A 23,049-nucleotide genomic window follows, 5' to 3' on the forward strand; every position below is an offset into this window, starting at 1 on the left:
CCGCACACACACGATGGGCAAAGAATGGCAAAGAATGGCAAAGAACATACTAAAAGGCCAAAATAATATTAAAACAAAAAGAAAAATAACTTCGTGGCTCGCAAGTACGAAATTTATTGGTTGTTTTAGTAGCTTGTGCGAAGTACAGCAGCCATTACCCCGGCGACCCCCTCGCCTCCCCCTTTTATTTTTCAGTGCGTTCGGTGTTTTGCGACCTGAATCTTCTTGTTCTGGCTTCAACTGCTCACTCAACAACCTGACATTCGTTGCCGCAATTTAAAAAAAAAATAAGGAAACAATTTCGAGAGTGAAAGGGGAAAAAAAAAGATATATAAGTCGCACCTTTGTATAAGTCGCACCAAAGAAAAACTCAGAAAAAAACCGCGTCTTATACTCCGGAAAATACGGTAGTCCGGAAAACTCGTTCGGCCAAAAAAAAAAGTCATTAGTGCGGCTTTAAAAAAATCTTTAATAATGCCCTGCCTCATACTACGCTTGGAGAGGATCGACTTGCTTGGATTTGCGCAGCAATAACGTCGTCTCCGTGTACAGTCGACACGAACGCCACCGCGCTGGCGATCTCCGCCAACGGAGTTCGCCCAAGAAACGAGCTTCGCACCGCTTAGCTCTCGCGAAGGTACGGGAGGTAGCGCCGATCACTGAGACATGGGTCTCCGAGACATCTGCTCGGTGTACACGCCACGTTCAAAATAGCAACCGAAACTTGAGAGAAAAAAAGAAAAAAACTCACTGAAATAACACGCGTGGTGTCAGCGCGCACGAGCGAGCGCGGCCGCCGCAGCCCACAGTGAGCGAAGGTTCGTGCGGTCTATCGCTGCAACGGAAACTGAGCGGCGAGAGCACAGCCCATACGAAAGGTCAGAGCCGTCTGGAGATCGCTTTCAAGATACGCTGCGCGCGAGAAACCGCTCCGGCGCTAAGTACGCAGTTGTTAGAAGAGTAGAAGTCCCCCCCCCCACCGCCACGGCCTTTCGCACGAGGGAGGAAGTCGCCTCCTCCTTGCGTTCGCTCTCCATGAAAGCGCGCGTCCCCCGCGCGCCGCTGTCACTCGCACATACGGCGGGCGCGTGGCGATGATTTTATCGCCCTTGGACTTTGTATGGATCCTCAGGGCGGCGACGCCGACGGCGAAAATCCGCTTGAAGTGTCCATATAATTACTGTCGCAATAAAAAAAAAAAAAAAAAGATCCCACAATAAATGTTGCAACGATGACATGCCTCTGAGACTGGAGGATTGCGCGAGGTCTCTATTGATAGCGCGCGTTCTGATCTTGGAGGCTATACAGCGAGCCACTGGAATTCAAGCCAGTGCAAAATCCAACATGGCGGCCTCCAAGATTGGGTAGCGCGGCTAGGAAAGAGCGATTTAGTCCGCAAAATCGAACTTTGGGGTATCAATTCGTCCGAAAAATTGGGTGCGAAAATGCATGACCTCAATGGGAACCCTGATGGTGCATTTTTGAAGTCCGGAATATCCAGCAAGTCAAAATTTTTGGAGTCAAGCACCACCACGCCCGCTTTCTCGGCAGTTATCGATTCCGTGAACATCGTCCGCAACTTTGTTGAGCGCAGTGCGGGTGATATTTGTATGCTACGTTTTTTGAGCCAGCTGGAGAGCATGGCACTAGGGGCGGCGAACCAGCGCGCCAAGTAATCCCGCATCGGTGATTACTTTGAGTAATTTTTCTCGGACATGGAAAATAAAGGTGATTTCTGTTTGCGGCAAGTTCTTGCTTGTTTTCTTTTTTTTTTTATTATTCATTTCGGTTAATTCGAAAATCCGCTTAATTCGAAGAATTTTCGCGGTCCGGCGACCTTCGAATTATCGAGGTTTTACTGTAGATGCACCTAGTCTCTTAACTGGGTTAGACTGCAATTACCTGCGGCTGTGCGGAGAGCCGCGAGAACAAGTGCCTGGGCACCCTGTACGGTCCTGTGCGGTTAGCTCAGTAAAATGGCACGCGCGAGACATCTGCATTGTTTTGTAGTCCGTGACACAAGGCTTTGCTTTGCTAGAGCTAAACTGCCGGCTCGTCTGATCCTTGCGACAAATGCTTCCTCTTTCTCGGCATATGCTAAGACAGCGGTAGCGCATTGCTTTCCATACGCGAGTCCGGTTTCGAACTTCTTAAAACAAGCGCCGAATAACTGCTGCTTGAAATCGTAGTGTGATCAGCAAGGAAATGGGTGCCTGCAGCGCCGTTGTGCTATTGCCGTAGCAACAGCCAATCATAAGGCACCTCAGCGTGCTGGCAGAACGAGCCAATTGCAGGGCTGCTTGCAACACAAACATCATCAGACCAGCCCCTGATTCTTTTTTTGCATACGCTCTTCCTATGCGGCCATCGTAGGCGAGGAGTGCAGGGACGAAAAGGAGGAACTTTGAGCTTTCGAACAAAACCGAGATGGCAGCGCTCATTGGCGGGAAAGACTAGAGATGGCTCCGTGAAATCTGGTGTTTCTGTGCGATTACGTTATGCTTTCTTGCTATCTGTGCTGACGAAATAATTTTTTTCGACAGTTAGAGTGTGTTTTTAGCTAAATCATTTTGATAAAGCATTGAGAATTGCAGATGCCGAAACAAATGGTTTCCAAAAAAAAAAAAAAAAACTGGAAAAGCCACTTAGCCTGGGTATCCACACAGTGATGCTATCGCTGCGCCGAACCCCACTACATCCTGCTACTTTTCAGCAAAATATGAGAAATCTGCGCCCACCCTGTGGCGAAAGGGTTGCTCGGGTTTTTGAAAACAAAACTTAATCCTCAAGCACCATGTTTCTCTGCACCATTGAAAGCGGCATGGCGTCGACCAGCAGCTGCGTGAACTTTGCGGTAGACTTAGTCAAGCCTCCCCAATTAAGCCTGGATTGTACCGCTCTTTTATTCTTGGACTCTTGTCTATTTTGAATACCTTCCACACCACCGCGTGCAGGCTGCTTAGGCAATAGGATAGCATCGCTTCTCACTCAGCTGCGAGCTATCACGCTGGCACCAAGCAAGACTCCGTGCTCCTCTCTTGTATGACCAATCTACAATTATAATTGGAAGTTTCGGATGCTATAAAGTGCCTTGTCCGATTTTTCTGACGTAATGCCGACGATGTCGCAGTGAACAATTTTTACACTATTCAATTTGTCCCCTAACCCTCCCATTCATTGGCGAGGCAATTGCATGGCATTAAGAATGACATGCTCGAGGAACTGGCGAGGGAGGGAGGGATAGCAGGCGGCATTGTACTCTGGCATCAACTGCATACTGCGCGCCGGCCATATCTTGAAAGCAAACTGCGTTGGGCAAAGTCTAGGCGGTGTAGGTGCGTCGGCGGCTCGTGGCTTTGTACGTGCTGTGTGTTCTCGACACTCAGTTTGCGTTGAAGCCCGCCGTGGTTGCTCAGTGGCTATGGTGTTGGGCTACTCAGCGCGAGGTCATGGCATCGAATCTCGGCCACGGCAGCCACTTTTCGATGGGGGCGAAATGAAAAAACACCCATCCCCTAAGGTTTAGGTGCACGTTAAAGAACCCCAGGTGGTCTAATTTATTCCGGAGTCCCTCACTACGGCGTGCCTCATAATGAGACCATGGTTTTGGCATATAAAACCCCTTTATAAGTTTGCGTTGAAGTGATAAACAGAGCAAAGGTCACATCGCTCGGTGCTGCTGCAGCGCTTCCTCGTGCCAGCGTTTGACAGCGCGTGTTCGCGCTCATCGAGCGAAATGTGTTCATGTTTGCCTGTGCGCGCTTACACCATGCTTGTTACTATAGCTATTAAATGAATGTTTACAAGTTTTACGAATGATAAAACTACTATCCTTAGTTTGTATAGCTGTGAACTAATTTGCTATCGCAATCGATGCTTCAGCTTTCGGGCAAAACTACGACTTTTGTTTTACACGGAAGAATTAAAATAAAATTGCGTGTGTGTGAAGTTCAACACTGTAATTTCTCAATTTGTCCTGTTTCTCGGCTCTTGCGTTTTGCGGCTCTTGCGTTTTTTTTTTTTTTTTTTTTGCAGTCCCGTGAAAAACGTATCAGCGTGGTTCTACTGTACAGTAATATCAATTCAGGTTATCACGAAAAGTTTAGCAGTTTGACATGGATGCGGTGTGGTCCGGAAGATTGTTCCAATGTGCGATAGGGCGTTTGGCAGTGATGATGAGTTAAATACCTGCGTTTTACCATGCACAGCACATGAAACTGAGCGTGTTGTGAAGGTGTTGTGACGTATGCACAATGCATGAATTGGCAGACAGTGAAATATATTGATATAAATGTACCTGTGAAACAGACGGTGAAGAGCGATCATGGGGTGAAATGTCTTTTTACAGCGAAGCTCTCCATGGTTAGGATACGAGATTATATGGTGTCCGCGCGGGAAAACTGAAAAAAAAAGTGAAAGAACCAACAACAAAACCAAACTCATATCGCCACTCACGTTGGAGCTCGTTTTAATGGCCACCTGTGTCCAAAACGATGTCTCTGTAAGTGTATGACGTAGTGCGTGACGTAGTGTGCGCCTGAAGAGGAAAGAGTTGGTGCAACCGCACGAATGCGCTCGTGCCACTGCTCACACGTTCGTCGTCTTCTTCCACAGCTGGCTCCGTTGCCACTCATCATTCCAGCCTAGAATTTCACTTCTCTTCTGTCGTCGTAAATGAGGAGGCTGCATTTACGCGGGTATGAGCCATTGCTTAACTCTTTCGTTACCGTGGGAAAATGTGCCACTTTTTGTAGGTTTTCGTAATTATTTTTTGTAGTACCATACTTGCCAACTCTCTCGAATTGTCCGGGAGCCTCCCAAATTGTTCTCACATCTCCCGATTGTATGGATGCTGTCTCAGATCTCTCGAAAAGTAGCCATCACAGCATTGCGTTTTTTTTTTTCGTTTTTTTTACGGCCTGTAATATAACTGCGCGAGAAATTTAAGCGGCAGGGGAGCAGTTAGTCACCAACATGCACCTTGAATCGTGGATGCGGGCCACCGGCACCACCACGTATGCAAGCAACCAAAGGGCATTGCCATATTGGATTGGCAATGCCCATGACAACCTTCCCGCTTTCTTCCAAAGGAAGAAAGCGGGAAGGTTGTGCGGGAGGGAGGGGGGGGGGGCTTGTACTCTGGTAGCAACTGTGTAGTTTGCGCAGCGGCGCACGCTGTATCTTTACAGTGATCTGCAGATGTGACGAATTCGGGGTCGGCCTGTCGCCACTTGCGTTGCTGCTCAGTCCTCCTGGCACGGCACTCGCGAACCCGATCACGAGAAGAACGTACCCGGCTCCTCGATAGCAGGCACAGAACCCGTAGCAATTAAGTCAACCAGCGCGCTTCCCGTGGCCATAACATCGAAACTGATTTTGACGGCAGTTTTTTCCGAAAACAAAAACAAAAACACGCACATAAGTCCTATAAGACGCATCGTCAAAAAATTCATGAAAGAAAAAGAGCGTCTTATACACCGGAAAGTATGGTATTTGGAAAGATTGATGGCATTATGAGAAGCCAAGAGTAAGTACTTGCACTTATTTCTGAGATCACGCACGACTGTAGTTTCTGTGCTTTGTCACTTTGCGGAGTCGTAACAAATATGGACTCTATACTGCGTGTGCTGTTTGGCACGGCGGCCACATTTTTTTTGCCCCCCCCCCCCTCGCGCGGTGGTCTCCCAAATTTTCATGTTGCTAGGTTGGCAGGTATGTCATACACAATATCATGGTTACAGTGTCATGCTATATATCAATACAAAGCTAAATAAACGTATTTTCTAACGACATTACTTCTAAAAAAACAAATATTAAAGTGTAACAAGTAATAATAATCATGAAAAACACAATTCATTGAAAATTGCACAGAATATTTCCAATGTGGTGCTCATAACACAAAAGGTGAAAAAAGGAAAAATAATGTGAAATATACAAAATGTTTGTAAATCAATTGCTGTAAAAAAGGAAGGTTTGAATTGTCTAGCTCATAAATCATATGTTACAAATTTTTTTTCTGCATAGTGGAAAGTGCCTCGTCCCATCAGGTGCCACAATTATATTTTTTCCCACTACAAATATTTCAAACACAATACTGCAGTAGATATCATTAAAGAATGAAAGAAATCAGCTGTTGAACCATGGGCTTTTTAGAAATTTGTGCTAAATTGTAACTCTGAAAAAAATCTCAAATATGAAACATAACTCTGAACACGGCACCAAAACAGCGTAAGGTATGCCTTTATCATAAAAAAAATTGTAAATTGCGTAAGCAACAAATATAGCTTCATATTACAATGTTTAGTAGTGGCAACAAACTCTGGAACCATATCTCAAAGCTCTAAGATGTGGAAAAAAATCTATTCCTATGGTTGGCGTGGCACTGGGGAAAACTGTTATTGGCTGTAGAGAACCACAAGCAAACATTGCAGGTTTTACAGATGACATTGTTTTATGGTCAAGTTCCTTGTCCTGACAGAACTTCTTGCATCTTCTCAGCTTTTCTAATCTTGCTTGCACTTGCTTTCTCTCGCTTGCCTGTGTACGCACAAAATTGTATGGTGTAGCCTGTCTGAAGGTCAGCGACCACCCACAACTTGTACCCCATAGGACTGCTTCTTCAGGATTTGCGTCCACGCATACTTATTTGTGTTCACGCAAATCCTATTTATTACCTTCGCTGTGAAAAACATCACAAAAACATCGATCTGTTTTGTGAGCCGCTTTGCTTCACTGCACAGCTCCATTCCGAGGCTGGGTTCTCTTCTTGGGCTAAACATCACTCGCTGCTAGGCTGATTGCAACAGATCTCCACCATATACTGTAGAGACACCGTAAATAAGAGATATAATATTGCCAACATCCTTACGACAGCTCAAGCGGCCTAAAATCTGTCACCTGTCAAGTGCTAGAACACGGAACTTACTGCCGAACAGCTGACGACAATCCGGGCTCGTTTTGCGAGTTTCCGTCGCCCGAACTAAAATCCGACGATCAGATATCATCCTCAGAGTCACTGCTGCTAGAAATTGCAGAATAATCACTTGCAGACACGACAGAATTGCCAGAAGGACGTTTTTAGTGCAAGGGTCCGGCGGCCGGATCGTCAGCCATCTTCGAGAACAAAACAAGCGAACCGTGCACTTTGAACCGCTGTTAAAAATCGCCGCTGCGCGGGAAAAAAAACTACGCAAGAAATCAAACATCAGTGCTTAGAAAATGCGCTAGATGGCGCATCTAGTCCATAGGAGCGCCGGTATTTTTTAATTTTTGCGTGGAGCCTATGGGTCACCGGTGAACCAAGTTCTATAGGCGCGGTAACGAAAGAGTTAAGGGGGTATGTCGGTCTTGCATACCATTTTAATAAGAGGGGATAGGCAAATGTGTGTGCGTACTTATCGTCACGATGACCACCGATCAGGACAATAAATATGTTCTTACCTTTGTTCAAAATGGCATGTCACCTATGTGCCGTGCGCTAAACAGCTTTTCTGGTCATCTACCTTCGCAGAGTGGAATGGCTCATGAATTTTATTTTTATTAGCGTAATGCTATAAAGATCGTCGTACTTACAGAAGATTAATCTAGCTGCTCTGTTCTGAACAGCTTCCAACATGCTTATAAGGTAATCCTGATATGGTGACCACGTGGATGAAGCAAATTCTAGTTGCGGAAGAACATAGGTTAGGTATGCTAATTTGCGCACATTGGAAGGTGTATTATGCAAATTTCTGCTCCGATAACCGAAAGATTTGAAAGCTTTAGAAAACACGGCTGCTACATGCGCAGCCCAGGAATTATAGCATTATTAATCGAATAGTGAAAGACCGAGTTAGTGCGTTTATTGCTAAACGAAATTAACTTGAATTCAGAGGCGTTAAGGGACATCTGCCACGTTTTCCACCAACTACGAGGGTTGATCCAGAAATAACGTTCCCATCAATGTTACAAATGGACAACATGTTTATTCTCATAGCAATGTACATCGTTGGAAATAAGACACTTTGCTCTATTTTTTGACATAATCGCCATCTTATTCTACGCATTTTTGTAGACGGTGCTTCAATTTCAGTATCCCAATGTCGAAGAATTCCACCGCCACCCCGTTGAGGAAGCGTTTCACCTCTTCTTTGACTTTATCGTCACTCTGGAAGCGTTGGCCACTCAAGTCTTCCTTTAACTTGGGGAACAAGTGATAATCGCTAGGCGTGAGGTTCGGACTGTACGGTGGTTGGGGCATGACAGACCACCCAAAGTTTGTCATAAGGTCCTGGGTTTGACGAGAGACGTGAGGTTGGGCGTTGTCGTGAAGCAGCGTTACAACAGCTGTCAGTTGTCCTTGCCAGCAGTTCTGGATAGTTCGTCTCAGTTTTCTTAGTGTTGCACAATAACTGTCCGAGTTAATTATTGTCCCAGGTTCCATGAAATCGATCAGCATATCCCCTTATGATCCCAAAACACACTGGTCATTACTTTGCCAGCAGGAGTTTGTTTGAACTCCTTTGCGACTGGTGACCCTGAGTGATGCCATTGTTCGGACTTTTATTTCGTTTTGGGAGTGAAATGAAACACCCATGTTTCATCTCTGTAGCAATGGAGTCCAACAATCCTACCTTATCTTCTTGACTGTGTTGAAGAAACTGGCGAGCACAGGCAAGGCGTTTCTCTTTGTGTTCTGCTGTCAACAGACGCCGTACCCATCGAGCACAACACTTGTGATACCCCAATTTTTCAGTCAAAGCTCTTTCCACTGTACTATAAGAACTCCCAGGAATCCGAGCAACAAGTTCATGGACGATGATCCTCCTGTTTTGAAGCACTTCCCGTTGGACCATCTTGATAATCGCCTCCTAAATTGACGGTCTTCCACTCCGTTCTTCATCGTGGACGTCCTTCTGACCGGCACTAAACTCCCTGCATCACTTTTGGTCGTGTTGAATGAACATACACTTGTTGCCATACACCTCTGTCAACTGACGATAAATATCCACGGGTGAAGTCCCTTTGGCGTGCAAAAAGTGAATTACGAAACGAATCTCTGCACTTGGCGGGAGCAACGATGGGCACCTCCATCTCGGACGGCTGCTGAACCAAGACTGAGCCGCGCACAGCGGTGTTTCCGGATTTCGCCTGGCAGTGTGGCAGTATCAGACGTTGCAGAACTGATCGGACAGCAGGCGGCTACAGACAAGGACGAAACATCAAATACAGAGATGGCGGTATTGTCGACCGGAAAAGGGGTGCCTAGCGACATGCCTTCCTGTATAACTTGCGTGCATGAACCAAAGTTTAAATCGGGAAGGAATACTCTGTTTTTGACAATAGTCACAATGGTATGAGGTACGGCAACTGTTCGTAGCAGGAGAACATTGACATTACGAGTCGGCACATAATCACTATCAGGAGCAGATGGGAAGTACGTCAAAAAACGCTTGAGGCGGCAACCGTACGAAGTCCAGAGAACATAAACGAGGCTCAACTGATTTTGGAGAACAGCAGTGATTAGGCAGCTCGAGTTGGAGGAGGCCAGCAATCAGTGCTCAATGGTCCGATAAAAAGTTTAGGCCGAAGATCATGTCATGGGAACACCGTTCAAGAAAAGCAAATAAAACAGAAGTGTTGAATCCAGCAACAGTTAATCGTGCAGTACACATGCCAAGGATAATGGGCGTTGCACCATTGGCGTCCCTGATAACACAGGATGCAGCACGTGTAAGGACTTTCAGGTGACAACGAAGATGGTTGCTCATTACAGAGATATGGGCTGCAGTATCAACAAGCGCTGGGACATATACACCGTCAACTTGTACAATGACTGTGTTGCGTCTAGTCGGCGGGGTGAGAGGATTTGGGGAAGACGTCGGAAATGCAGCGTCGCATCCGGGAGCTGCATCTTTTAGTTTTCCGGAGGTACGTGCCCAGGTTGGAAAGACGGCGACAGGTGATGGGACTGGGGTGACCTGGACGACGGGCAACAACTTTGTGGCGAACGGGACTGGTGACTGCTCGGCGGAGGTGAACGAAGGCACCATGTGGTCATATCGTCGGTAGTGTGCAGCCGCTTGCCGTTGGAAATGGCGAAATCTACTGTCTGGACGAGAGCTGCTCAAGAACAGCATCGAGGGCCAGCGGTTGCGACAGTATCGTGCAACGTGACCAACGCAGCGACTGAAGCAAATAGGTCGGTCATCCGGCGTTTGCCACTCTGCCATGTTGTGAGAACCTCGAGGGATCCATTGATTTTTGGTATGCACAGGAAGTTCGATTAGGAGGAAACTGGCGGTGCAAATTGATTGAAAGCCGACATTGCCGAGTTCGCAGCGCACAATAGCCCGAACAAGCGGAGCCATAGGACTGCGTGTATTGTTGACAGATGGGTACAGAGCTGCAGGGCACATGGCTTCCTGCTCACGGCGCACGATCTTCGTCAGCTGCCGCGAAGGAGTGCTGTTGATCTTCACAAGAGTATGTTGCATCCGTATTGGGAAGCTGTGAAAATGACTAATAGGTACGACGGCTTTTCACCTGTTCGAAACGCTTGGATTCCGTGATAATGTCGTTAACCGAAGTACAGTTCTTACAAATTAGTAGATCGAAGGCATCATCAGCTATACCTTTTATGACATGCTTGACTTCGCCAGATTCTGTCATTTCAGAGTCAGCCTTGTGGTAGAGTGCCAGCACGTCTTGTATTTAGGAGACGTAACCTTTGGTGGATGTTTGAACACATGATGCGAACTCCTTCTTGGCGATGACCTTCTGACCCAATGGTTTTCCAAAGAGATCTCGCAGCTTGTGCTTCCAGGTCTCCCAGTCCCGGAGTTCTTCATGGTTTTGAAACCACACTCGAGCTGTTCCCGTCAAGTAAAAAATTATGTTCATCAGCATCACTGTGGGATCCCATTTGTTGTGTCTGCTCACCCACTCATACATCTCCAGGCAGTCGTTGACATCGGCGCCATTAGTGCCGCTGAAGGTTCCTGGATCACGCACATATCTGCATGAGTACTACAGTGAACGCAGTCGACGCAAGCGTTGCTGAACCAGGCATCGTCTCCTGCGACATCGTTGAAGAACCGAAGCGGCGGCCCCTGTGAAGCCCCGTTATGAGTCGTTACCCCGCACCTCCAACAAATGTGACGAAGAGGAAGGCCGATTTACCAACATATGTACAACTAGTTATTTACATGGGGAAAAGTTAGCGGTAAACGTGCAGGCTGGTACAAAGGTCACAGCTCCAGTAGACAGTCTACCACTTTATCTCTCTCATGCATGCGTGGCCCTGTCCGAATGCACCGTAACAATGTTAGTAGGTATCACATGCTCAAGTAATTTGCAGCATATGCATGTTAGTGAAATAGGTCAGTAATTACCAGGCGAGTGCCTGCCACCTAGATTTGCAAAAAGGAATGACCTTAGCAATCTTCTAGCTCTTAGTTAGTTCACCAGATGATAACGATTGGTTAAAATTGAGACACAGAATGCGACTAGAATTATTTGTAGTATTCTTTAGCATTGTTGAGTTTATGTTATAAATACCAGATGAGGTAGAAACGTTAGGACTGGTAATCATGTTAGAGATTCCTTTTGCGGTGATGATGATTGGTGCCATGAAGGCGAAGTTTTGCTCTGGAACAAATGGCAGATTGGAACAGTCTTTCTGTGCAAAAACAAGTGAGAAATACACGTTGAAAGCTATTGGAAGCTACTCGGCCACATCCACCAAAATGTTACGGGGAGAAAAGGTGCTTGACAATATATTCACACAATATATAAAATGGGCAGAAGACAGGCATACAAGATAAAGCCGGTGCGCAACTATTAGCGATTGTTTTCTTTGTCAGTCTTGTCATGATCGTTCTCTACTGCAGCGCCTCGTAACATTATTCATCAGAAACTGGAGTTTGTCTTGCATCATGTATTGTGATGGGTTAGTAGAAATATTAGGGCAAATTACTTTCCAGAATTTTTAAAGATTATTGCTGATAAGTGAGCCTAAGTGGGTGATAAGTGACCCTAACCACCTTAAGCCTAAGCTTAAGCTGATTGCATCGTATGGCGATAACAAGAATTCACTGCCAGCCAACATAGTGGCGGCCGCGCAGCAGGTTGTCACAGCTAGATGGCCTCAAGCTTGTTCAGACCAGTAAAGCGCCTAAGTGATTGGGCGTGAGAGCACGCTGTAGACTGTTTGCCAGCGGCAGAGATTGGCTCTGTGGATGAAATACGGGCAACTACTGCAAACGCGTTCACCAAACTAAATACAAGCATCACAGCCTAATCAGACAGCGTTGCAGAGTCAAAGGTCCCGTGCATATACAGCTTAGATCACTTATAATGTAACTGTTTATAATGCAGAACTGGCTACAACGCGGCCTTTTCTGACTCCCGTTTACCCTCTCATAGAACTCCTTTTATACACATACCGCTTACAGTGCAGGCGTTCGAGACGAAGTACCAGTTATAATGCGGCTACCGTGGGAAAATCCTGCCGACAATCATGGTAGCAAGCCCGCTTCTCAACGTGGTGTGCCGGCTGTTGGGAGGAGAGAGCAACGAGATCAATGTGGAGGAGGAGCATGTGACAGGGAGCAAGCTAACTCATAAAAAAAAAAGAAAAGCAGCAGCAGTACGATGCGGGCGTGCAGTGATTGCCTAGATGACGGAGAAGCCTTTTGCTCAGCTTCTTATCAGCGGTGCACTCTGCATTGAACACAGCTTCTGTTTCTGTGCGCACGTCGCAGTGAGCGTTGTCGTGATGTGAAGATATCAAGCATGTAACCTTGACAGTTTAAGCAGAGTTCTGCTAATTTAGTTTGGAGCTATTAGGTGCTATGTGACCGTGTGAGCTTCCACCGTTCCTACCAGTGTGCGCACTTACAAACTTGGTAGACATTCGCAGTAGTTGCTGCGGCCAATCTTCTAGGAAACCATACTCCGCCTCGGACGCACGGCTGTCAGTTTAGACCGTGCACATGATCATATGCATAGTCTCTATGTAATTGTCTACGGGTACGAACATATCAAGTGCAAGCTTCCCGCGACGGCATGCCACCAAACACCCCTGCTGGCTAAGCTTAATCAGTGCACCTTGTCGGCGACCAAAGTTGTGGTTTTGTGCAGAGTCAATGAAACAATGAAACAAAAGCTTTTCTTTGACGCCGTAGTGACACTGCAAGTGCAACACACTATCCGCAAATGCAACACTGCCTATTCCAAAACTCTTCACTCCTGCATGCCCCAACACTAACACCCGCAAAGCTCTTTGGGGCCCCCAAACTTTAGGGGCCCCTATTCTAAAACTTTATTAGCCATCAATATGGTTTGCTTTTTGACAGTAACCAGTTTTCACAGCATTACCACTGTTATCAATTTGTTGTCTACCTTTTCTCTTTGTGCGTCGTCGGGGCTTTTACCATTTCGAGCGAGTTAGTTCGGGACGTGCTCGTCACCGAAAATGACTGCGCGCTTCTTATACCTGTGTCACACGGTCACTTTTGGAAGGCCTTCCAGTCGACGGCCTTCGAAATGCCACAACTCTATCCACTCAAAGGAGCTATCGCGCTGCTACACGGCACTTTTGAAAGACCTTTGAGTGGTTCGGGCGTTTCTCGCAAAATTGTGTGGCGCTGCGGATCTTTATTTTCGTTTTCGTGTCACCAAAAGTTAAACAACATTAAAACCACTTAAAAGCACTATAATTTCTTTTATATTTGTTTATACGGCGAAATGGCGGCGATAAGGGTGAGTGTGAACACAAGCACGTCGCTGTTGTCGAGAGTATGTGCAGTTCGCACATATCAAGTGTCAAAAATACTTGATTGAATAATTAATAACACTCATAGTATTTTTAGAGCATTTTGGATTGATTTGTTCTTTCTAACCGTGAGTACGAGCACACTGTGAACGAGAGGGCATGTTCGCGCTGTTTCCGCTTCCGTTGCTCAAAGGCCATCGAGATTTCGATAGAGTATTAGGGTGCTCCATTGACTCGATCGACTATTGAATCGGCGGCCTTCGAAACCGCCCGTGTAGCAACTCTAACTTGATCTTTGAGTCAACTGACTATCGGTTGGAAGGCCTTCCAAACGCCCGTGTGACACGGGTATTACACTGGTGTGCCGTTTTGCACAGTAATCTTTTAAAGCTTCACTTACACCGATTGAGACAGTGAGTAGCATCTGTGACCTGTCCTTTTTCTTAACGCATGTTCTTGGCATGCTAGAGACCTAAGATGGCGGCCAGGTTGATTTAAATGGACACTATATAGGTAGTGTGTGTCCCAGCTAATGCGGGCAAGCTAATCGAAAAAAAAACTGAAAAAAAATGAGAAAACAAGATAGTACGTTCAGACAAATAACGCGAGATATCATAGCGCGAAAGACTTGTTTTAGGTCATAAAAAAAAAAAGAAGCTGTGAGCACGTTGCTGTCGCAGATCTCCGGACAGCTGAACTTATATGCTGTAGGCAGAGATGACGGGAGAGATCGATGACGCTGAACATTATTTTGCGTTCACGACAGCTAAAAAGGAGAGTTCGTAGTTAATATTATAGTACTATCTGTCATAAAATAAAAGCACTGATTTAGCCCTCTGCAGCGATTCGCAGTAACTTAAGAGCTTCCGGGGCCAACCAAAAAGTGTTCTGTGCCAGCATGATGTCACTGTTGTTGATGTCAAGGGCTGAACATCACGGCGGCACGGACATTTTGTTACCACGGGTTGTGCAAAAAAAGAATTCCCGTAGTCGAATGTGAAAATGTATACACAAATAAAACTGCAAATAAAGATGGCTATATTTGGCTACCAATTATTTTGCACTTTTTTTCTGTTTGGCTACATTTGGGCTGCAACTTCTTTAGCTTTTGGCTACGCCGGCTCGTCGGACCTGGCAACACTGCCTCTGGACGCAATGCTGAGGGTACCACGAGGAGGTAGTTGGCTCGGAGAGGCAAGAAGTTCTTCTTTAGGAGAATGTCGTTTTGCAAGAAAAACGACACCAATCCTCACCTGAACACCTTCGGCACAATGACGGTCTTGCCCTCCAGCTAGTCTACAAGGCTCCTTAGTTCCAGGTCGGCTTGCTGTTGTTCCGCGAATTCTTCAGCACTGATGGGTGCCAAGAAAGTGTCGTCATCCTGGTCGTCTTGGGGTGGCGGTTCGATGGGGGCGCGAGACAAACAGTCGGCGTCAGAGTACTTTCGCCCGGACTTGTAAACGACGGTGATGTCGAATGCTTGAAGTCTCGGACTCCATCGTGCGAGGCGACCTGAAGGATCCTTCAAGTTAGCTAGCCAACACAAGGCGTGGTGGTCGCTTACAACTTTGAAGGGCCTGCCATAGAGGTAGGGGCGAAACTTTGTAGCCCAGATGATGGCGAGGCACTCCTTTTCTGTTGTGGAATAATTTGCTCCCGCCTTCGATAGCGACCGGCTAGCGTAACTTGCGACCCTTTCTAGTCCGTCAGTCCTCTGCACAAGCACGACGCCAAGTCCTACACTGCTTGCGTCGGTGTGGACTTTGGTATCGGCGTTTTCGTCGAAATGCACAAGTATTAGCGGTGATTTCAGGCGTCGTTTCAGTTCTTCAAATGCTTCGACTTGCGGCGTCTCCCACTTGAACTCCACGTCGGCCTTCGTGAGGTACGTCAGTGGCTCGGCAATCCATGAAAAGTCCTTGACGAAGCGCCTGTAATAGGCGCACAGTCCAAGAAATCTACGCACTGCCTTCTTGTTGGCGGGCCGAGGAAAGTTGGAGATGGCCACAGTTTTCTGAGAGTCGGGGCACACTCCAGACTTGTTGATGACGTGGCCCAAAAACAAGAGCTCCTCTTATGCGAAGCGGCACTTTTCTGGCTTTAACGTGAGTCCGGAGGTTTTGATTGCTTGAAAAACTGTTTCAAGGCACCGCAGGTGTTCTTTGAAGCTTCAGGCAAACACAACAACGTTGGCCAAATAGACGAGGCAAGTCTGCTACTTCAAGCCTTCCAGTACTGTATCCATGACGCGTTGGAAAGTCGCAGGGGTGTAGCAAAGACCACACGGCATGACCTTGAACTCGAACAGTCCGTCTCGTGTTATAAAGGCAGTCTTTTTCCGGTCCCTTTCGTCGACTTCGATTTGCCAGTAGCCGGTTTTGAGGTCCATCGATGAAAAATACTTTGTGTTGTAGAGTCGATCCAAGGCGTCGTCAATCCGTGGGAGGGGGTATACGTCCTTCTTCGTGATCTTGTTGAGGCGACGATAATCGACGCAGAAACGTAGGGTTCCATCCTTCTTCTTCACTAACACCATGGGGGATGCTCACGGGCTCTTGGACGGCTGGATGATGTCGTCGCGTAGCATTTCGTCGACTTGTTGCCTTATGGCCTCGCGTTTGCGCACCGAAACTCGGTACGGGCTCTGACGGATTGGGCGGACATATTCGTCGGTTATGACGCGGTGCTTGGCGACAGGGATTTGTCGAACTTTTGACGACGAGAAGCAGTCCTTGTATTGCAGGAGCAGAGCTTTTAGCTGTTTTTTCTTATGCCTGGAAAGGTTCTGGTTGACATCGAAAATTGGTTCAGGTACTACAGTCGTCGTCGCAGGTGCACTAGAATCCGTGAAGGCGAAAGCACTGCTGGCTTGTACTATTTTGTCGATGTAGGAGACTGTGGTGCCTTTGTTAATGTGCTTGTATTCGTGGCTGAAGTTCGTGAGCATCACTCTTGCTTTCCCTTTACGTAGCTCAGCTATGCCTCTAGCGACGCAAATTTCACGGTCGAGCAGTAAGTGATGATCGCCCTCTATGACGTCTTCCAGGAACTTCGGTACCGACGAAAATCGTTACGCTGGAGTGAGGCGGAACGGTGACTTCTTCTAGCACATTCAAGGCATGGTAACTGATGCTTCTATCCGGTGGTATCGCATTGTGTGTTGAAAGCGTTGTCAACTTGGACCTCAAGTCGATGACTGCACCATGTTGGTTTAGAAAGTCCATACCTAGGATGACATCCCTGGAGCAGTTCTGTAGGATTACGAAGCTCGCCGGGTAAGTGCGATTGTTAACCGTGACTCGCGCTGTGCAGATTCCAGCCGGCGTTATTACGTGGACTCCCGTTGTCTGGATATCGGGTCCTTGCCAGGCCAATTTCACCTTCTTCAACTTGGCGGCGAACGGGCCACTGAAGATGGAATAGTCGGCTCCAGTGTCGACGAGAGCGGTGACGTTATTATGACCATCGATTAGCACGTCTAGGTCGGTAGACCATCGTCTGGCGTTACGGTTAAGTCGTGGCGTCGGATCACGGCCGTGTCGGCTTACTCCGCTGCTGCTACGTCGCGTGGGAAGGTCATCTTTCGGCGGCTAAGTGTGGTCAAAGCTGTTGCTAGGCGGCGTGCTGATATGTCGTTGTGATGATTCGTGAATCTCCTTCGTGGGTGGCGGAGGATCTTCGGCATTGCGCCGTACAGCAACCTCCCCTCCATCGGTTGCTTTCAGTTTCCCGGATAGGGGCTCACGGACCGGCCCCGGGCTGGGCCAGTGTATGGTAGGCGCAGCGGCAACAGGTAGGGTCCCGGCGATGGTGAATGCGATGGACGTCGGGGTCTCTACTGCGTTCCGGCGATGTAGTCGGCGATATCACGTGGCCGCTCGCCAAGCTGTGGACGTGGCGTGTTGACGGCGAACCCTCGTAGGCCCACCTCGCGGTATGGGCATCGGTGGTAGACATGGCTGGCTTTCCCGCAGTGATAGCGGGCTGTGGTCGGGGGCGTGCCAAATGTCCGCCTTTCTCGGGTAGCTGTGCTGGGTGACGGGCAGGCGTGCTGGCGGCGGCGGTGGACGACGGAACTGCGGCGTTATGGGGCCCTGGCGCCAGCGCGGAGGGGGTCCTTGACTGCGGGCGACGGCGGCATAGGTCATCGCTTCCGGTTGTGGCTGAGGCGATGCCGGAACTTCTGGCACTTCCAGTTACCGCTGAACCTCTTCTTTTACTATCTTAGCGACCGAGGCCACCTGAGGCGGCGACCTTGCAGATAACTTCTGTAACTCTTTCTGTACGACCGCTCTGATCGTCTCTCGCAGGTCATTGGCGCCTAGTGCTTGAGCTTCGGCGTAGTTGGTCAGGGCACGGCAGTTGTATTGCCTGGCGCACATTTCAAGGGTCTTCTCGATTGTTGTGGCCTCCGAAGCAAATTCTGTGATAGTCTTGGGCGGGTTGCGCATCAATCCGGCGAATAGTTGCTCTTTGACACCCCGCATCAAGAACTGAACTTTCTTTTCTTCAGACATGTCGGGGTCGGCATGGCGGAAGAGGTGAGTCATCTGCTCCTTGAAGATCGCGATGTTCTCGTTCGGCAATTGAACTCTGGTTTTTAAGAGAACTTCAGCCCTTTCCTTTCATATGACACTTGTGAAGGTTCTCACGAAGTTCTCCCGAAATAAGTCCCATGTCACCAGGGTGGTCTCTCTGTTCTCAAACAAGGTCCGAGCAGCGTCATCCAACGAAAAAGACATGGCGCAGCTTGTCGTCGTCGCTCCATTTGTTGAACGTCGCGGTCCTCTCGTATGTCTCCAGCCAGGTTTCAGGGTCTTCAGCCGATGATCCACGGAAGGTCGGTTGCTCCTGAGGTTGTTGCAGCAGGATGAGGGATGCCGGGGCTGCCATTGGGGTCGTTGACTTGACCTTGATCACTGTGGTCTTCTCGGGAAGAAGTCTGTAGTCTGGTAGAAGTCCTTGCTGCCTACGACTAGCTCACTGGTCCTTGGCGACGGCTGTTGTCATCTGGTTTCGGACTTGGATCGCGGCTTTGCGGGGGCGTTCGGTGCATGAACGAACTAGCATCTCCACCAGATGTCACGTAGTGGTGACAGTGAAGAAAACAGTCGTAACACTGTGTGTGACGAAACTGGTTGTTTATTGGGCGAACCTGTGCCCACAAAAGCAAGCTACACTCAAAGCACAACGATAGCGGCGAACACAGTCGGCAATCGTCGAAAATCTGATCAGCGGCAAAACGCGTCGGCTTTTATACGTGAGTCACCGAATGTTCCAGATTAATCCCTGGTGCCCCCTGTGTCTTCTAGAAAGTTCTAGACAATTCGCGTCGCTCATACAATCAGATTACATAAGTGTCGGTGACCACAGACGACGGATAGAAGCATCGATAACGTTCGAGAAGCTTCCGATGCAGGCGCGACCTGCGCCGAGCGATAACGTTTACCATTTGTTAGCCGGTGGAAAGCGGCCACCGATGAAAGATAAAGATGTATACGTGTCAATATCAGTTACAACAATGAAAAGCTGCTGCACCTCAACTTTTGTATGTTTTCTATGGTAAAATAACCCGCTTACTACGATACCGCCATGCTGCATTATCGGTTGTAAAAATGAAGTCTGGCTCCTGGGTGCCCGTGCCAAAAGGCAGTGGAATGCGAAATCCTTGAAAAAAAAACGACAAGGAAATTCCAGCCGTTGCACCCTCCCCGCTGCGCGCTTATACAATAGAACCTGTTTTCTGGCCTTTTCCGCATCGCCAGCCTCGTGCGCCTCTTTCCCGCCGCCCTTCCACTACGAACACAAATGAGCTGTGCCCATAGCTCTATGTCGCGCCACTCTCCGAAACAGATTGGACCTCGCCAATGCGCCGACGGCGCTGATCTGCTCGCTCCCCCCTCATTCTGCGCAATTTTCCAACGGATTTGGTTGTTTGTGTTAGTTGATTGCGTCGAAGTTGTTCCTGGCCACGTGGTATCTCCGTCTCATTTGAATCGCTGCCGAAATGGAAGATGGCTGATCCGCCCGCTGATTATCGGATGTTGCCGGTGAAAAGAAAGTGCACAGCTATCGATTTGGAGACTAAGTGCAGTATCGTGAAGGGACTACAAAGACGGTAAGAAAGTGTGTGACTTCGTTAAGAAGTACGCACTATCACAAGCGACGGTGTCGACGATCATCCGCTCCGCTGAGAAGTTCGAGAAAGAAAAGTGCTCGCTTGACAGTGGGCGCAAACGCATTCGACAAGGTGCCCATAAAGAGATGGAGGAGGCCCTCTACGAGTGGTTTCTTGGTGCCCGTGCTCCGAACTTGCCTATCACCGGGATGATTCTGGCCACAAAGGCGAAGCAGTTTGCCCTGCTGATTAACAATGTGGACTTCCATCCACGTGGTGGCTGGATAGAGCGCTGTCTACACCGACGAACTGATGCCAGAACTTTGGTCCGCAGTTGATGAGGATGCTTCATGACTCAAAGAGTTTCTGCATGCGGACGACGCATTAGTAACATCAGAACTTGTCACCGATAAGGTGATCGTCGCGAACGTGCTTAAATTGGACAGCGACGACAACACTGACGATGACAGCGGTGATGCGGTAGGGCAGGCTGCCTCAGGCAGCCAACTTTAATGGACTTGTTTAATGGGGAGATAACGGCCTTGCGAGAATGCAAAACTGAAAAAAAAAATGTGGTTGATCCCTCTTATATAGGAATCGGTATAGAACACGAAAGTGAAACGTGTCTTCACAGAAGTAGTGTAATGTTTATTGCACATTGATATATAATGTCTATTGGTGTTTTGTGGCTAAAGCGCCCTTAGGCGTTGATGCACCCACGCTGACGCCTGGTGGCACGTCTCCTCCATCACGACTACCAACGTCGATGACCATTAGCAACCGTCGTGCATATGGAAGCTGCACTACGCTGCACATGCTAGCACAACGCGAAAGACGAAGCACGTAACTGACACACTAATACAACGCGCAAGACAAAGCACGTAACTGAATCGTCACCGAGTCAAATCAGCGCGTACAGCGCGTCGTAATTGCAGCCTCCGCGATCAACTTCAGAAACATTTTCAGAGCTAATTACGGAGGCCACGCTCCGCTGTGCTGAGTATGGTGAACGCCACCTAGGTGGCGTTGGTAGTGCTTCTTGATGCCAGCGTCCCTTCGAATGCTGGCATCGAGGCGTCGTAGTGCTGAGACCACCGAAGCGTTCACTGTCGGTGCGCGTTAGTGTCATAATGCAGTACTTCTCTTTTCTGCTTGTAGGCGGCGGCACCGCCCCGAGCAAGAGCGCGGGTACACGGAGGAGTGTTAGATATATAAGGCGCGTCTGTGTAGCTCTCTGCAAATGCGTTTGTGGCGCAATGGGTTAAACGCTCGGCGATCTATCATCGCGGACCGAGAGGTCGTGGGTTCGATTTCCAAATTTTGCATGTTTGTGGAACTTTTTCTTCTGGTTTCTTTCTTTGTATTATGTTCGTGTACGTTGTAAGAACGTCATTCCGTATTTCCGTATGACGTATTTCCGTGACGGAAATGAATGAATGAATGAATGAACTTTATTTTCTCGTTCAAACGAGGGGAGACTGGGACTAAAGGCACAGAGGCCTGACAGAGGTCCCAGCCCCCACAGTTACAACAGCGGTGATAACATACATTTCTTCATTGCATTGAGTAAACCAAAAAAAAAAGTTAGCACAAATGGTACCTATATGAACTTTTTATGTCATACATGCATACGCACAGATGTGAAAGAAACCAAATATCAAATACGTCAGTGAAGTCTTGGTGGACCCCGGCATAAAACACTTTCGTGTTAAAATAAAAATAGCCAATTACATTTAGAAAGGTAAAGGAGGAGGGTGCGCCTATGTTAATCTGTGCTGTGTTAATCAGCATGGTTGTTTTTCACAGAGTGCTCCGTCTTAAAGGATAGCAGCAAGATCACGCTGAATGTTCTCAAAATGCCTCCGAAGTGTGTACATAGCATGTATAAGTGCTTCCATGCATTTCTAAGCCACTGAAGTGGTTTTTAAGTACATCTTAGGCACCACAGCCTCGTTGCAGTCTATAGTAAGGACTTCGGTGAAGGGGGTGGGTCATTTTTTAGTGTTTGGATCAAGTTTACGAACTTCTGACCACTTAGTGCTTTCACATAGCTTGCCTGCTGTAAAAGCTCCATTTAATAAAGCTAGAAATCTCTTTCATAAGCCTGTTCCGAAGGTCCATTTTACTGCTCAAAATGCATTTTTAGCTGCTCTGAAAGCTGCACTGAACTGCCATGCGCCAGTAGCATCACTGTCCACAACACGTGGGAAGAGCTGGCGGAAGCTCATAGAACATGCCAACCCAAGAGACTTAAGCTGACTAAGACGGGAAAAGGCACCCTGAGAAGCGTGAGACACTGAGTAGAAGAAGGCGACCTCCACTGCGGCATGCCTCATAATAATAACTGGTTTTGGCACGTAAAACCCCAGAAAGAAAGAAGAAAAGAAGACCAAGGCAAGAAAGGATGGCGTTGGAGCTGTGAAATAACATCAAATTTGCGGCGCTGTTCCGCAGCATGCATCTCAAGTATCACAAGGGGGAAAAGAACGGTAAGAATCAAGACGCTCAGAAAGGTGTACAAAGATGACGAGGATGTCCACTATGCAGATGCCACAAAGTACAGAGGGATCGAAGCGCATGCAGTCAGCGTGACGAACAATACAGGAAAACAGCTCGCGTCCACGTCGGTTCCCATCTGGGACATGGACTCAGCCAAAGAGATGGCGATCACCCTCACGGCTACCATAGCAAGGGGAAAGGAGCAAGTAGTGGTGATAACGGACTCGCATGCAGCAGGTAGGCGCTGCCAACTTGCAAAGATAAGTGCTACAGCTCTAGACGTACTCAAAAGGACCAAATACTCCGGGCTAACCCGCTGGGGGTCCGCACTGTGGAGGACCCGGTCGAAGGCATTGTCATAATATATTGCACGCGGGAGTGACAAACACAAACATATGAAGAGAGTGTGCCGTGCGGTGGCGAAGAGGACAACGACTCTTGGCCAATACCCATGAGTGGGTATGTACATTAAGGTCGTCATCATCATCATCGACACCGACTGGTGAACGTCGACAGTGGCGCCTCAAAAAGCGTGGCTCGAGGGAGCGTGGCCCGTGGCGTGAGCGGTGCGCGAGGTTCGGCGTTCGAAGGCACAGGGGCTTCCTCGCTGGGCGTCCGGCCCATAGGAGCTATCGCCGCCCGCGTCACTACGTCTGCACCCCAATCACAGCTAGTA

General features: G+C 48.1%; 2 protein-coding genes and 1 long non-coding RNA gene across 28 annotated transcripts in view; 2 read left to right on the forward strand and 1 right to left on the reverse strand.

The window, feature by feature from the left end:
- The window catches only part of LOC119453864 (gastrula zinc finger protein XlCGF7.1-like), a 310,713-nt gene that overhangs the window by 214,402 nt on the left and 73,262 nt on the right, over positions 1–23,049 (forward strand). The gene's annotated exons all lie outside the window — the stretch shown is intronic.
- Positions 1–23,049, forward strand: part of LOC119454535 (gastrula zinc finger protein XlCGF7.1) — a 455,522-nt gene that overhangs the window by 156,452 nt on the left and 276,021 nt on the right. The window lies entirely within an intron of this gene.
- Positions 1–23,049, reverse strand: part of LOC125945276 (uncharacterized) — a 395,992-nt gene that overhangs the window by 97,658 nt on the left and 275,285 nt on the right. The window lies entirely within an intron of this gene.

This window comes from Dermacentor silvarum, chromosome 5 (genome assembly GCF_013339745.2).
Source record: "Dermacentor silvarum isolate Dsil-2018 chromosome 5, BIME_Dsil_1.4, whole genome shotgun sequence".
NCBI classification, from domain to species: Eukaryota; Metazoa; Arthropoda; class Arachnida; order Ixodida; family Ixodidae; genus Dermacentor; species Dermacentor silvarum.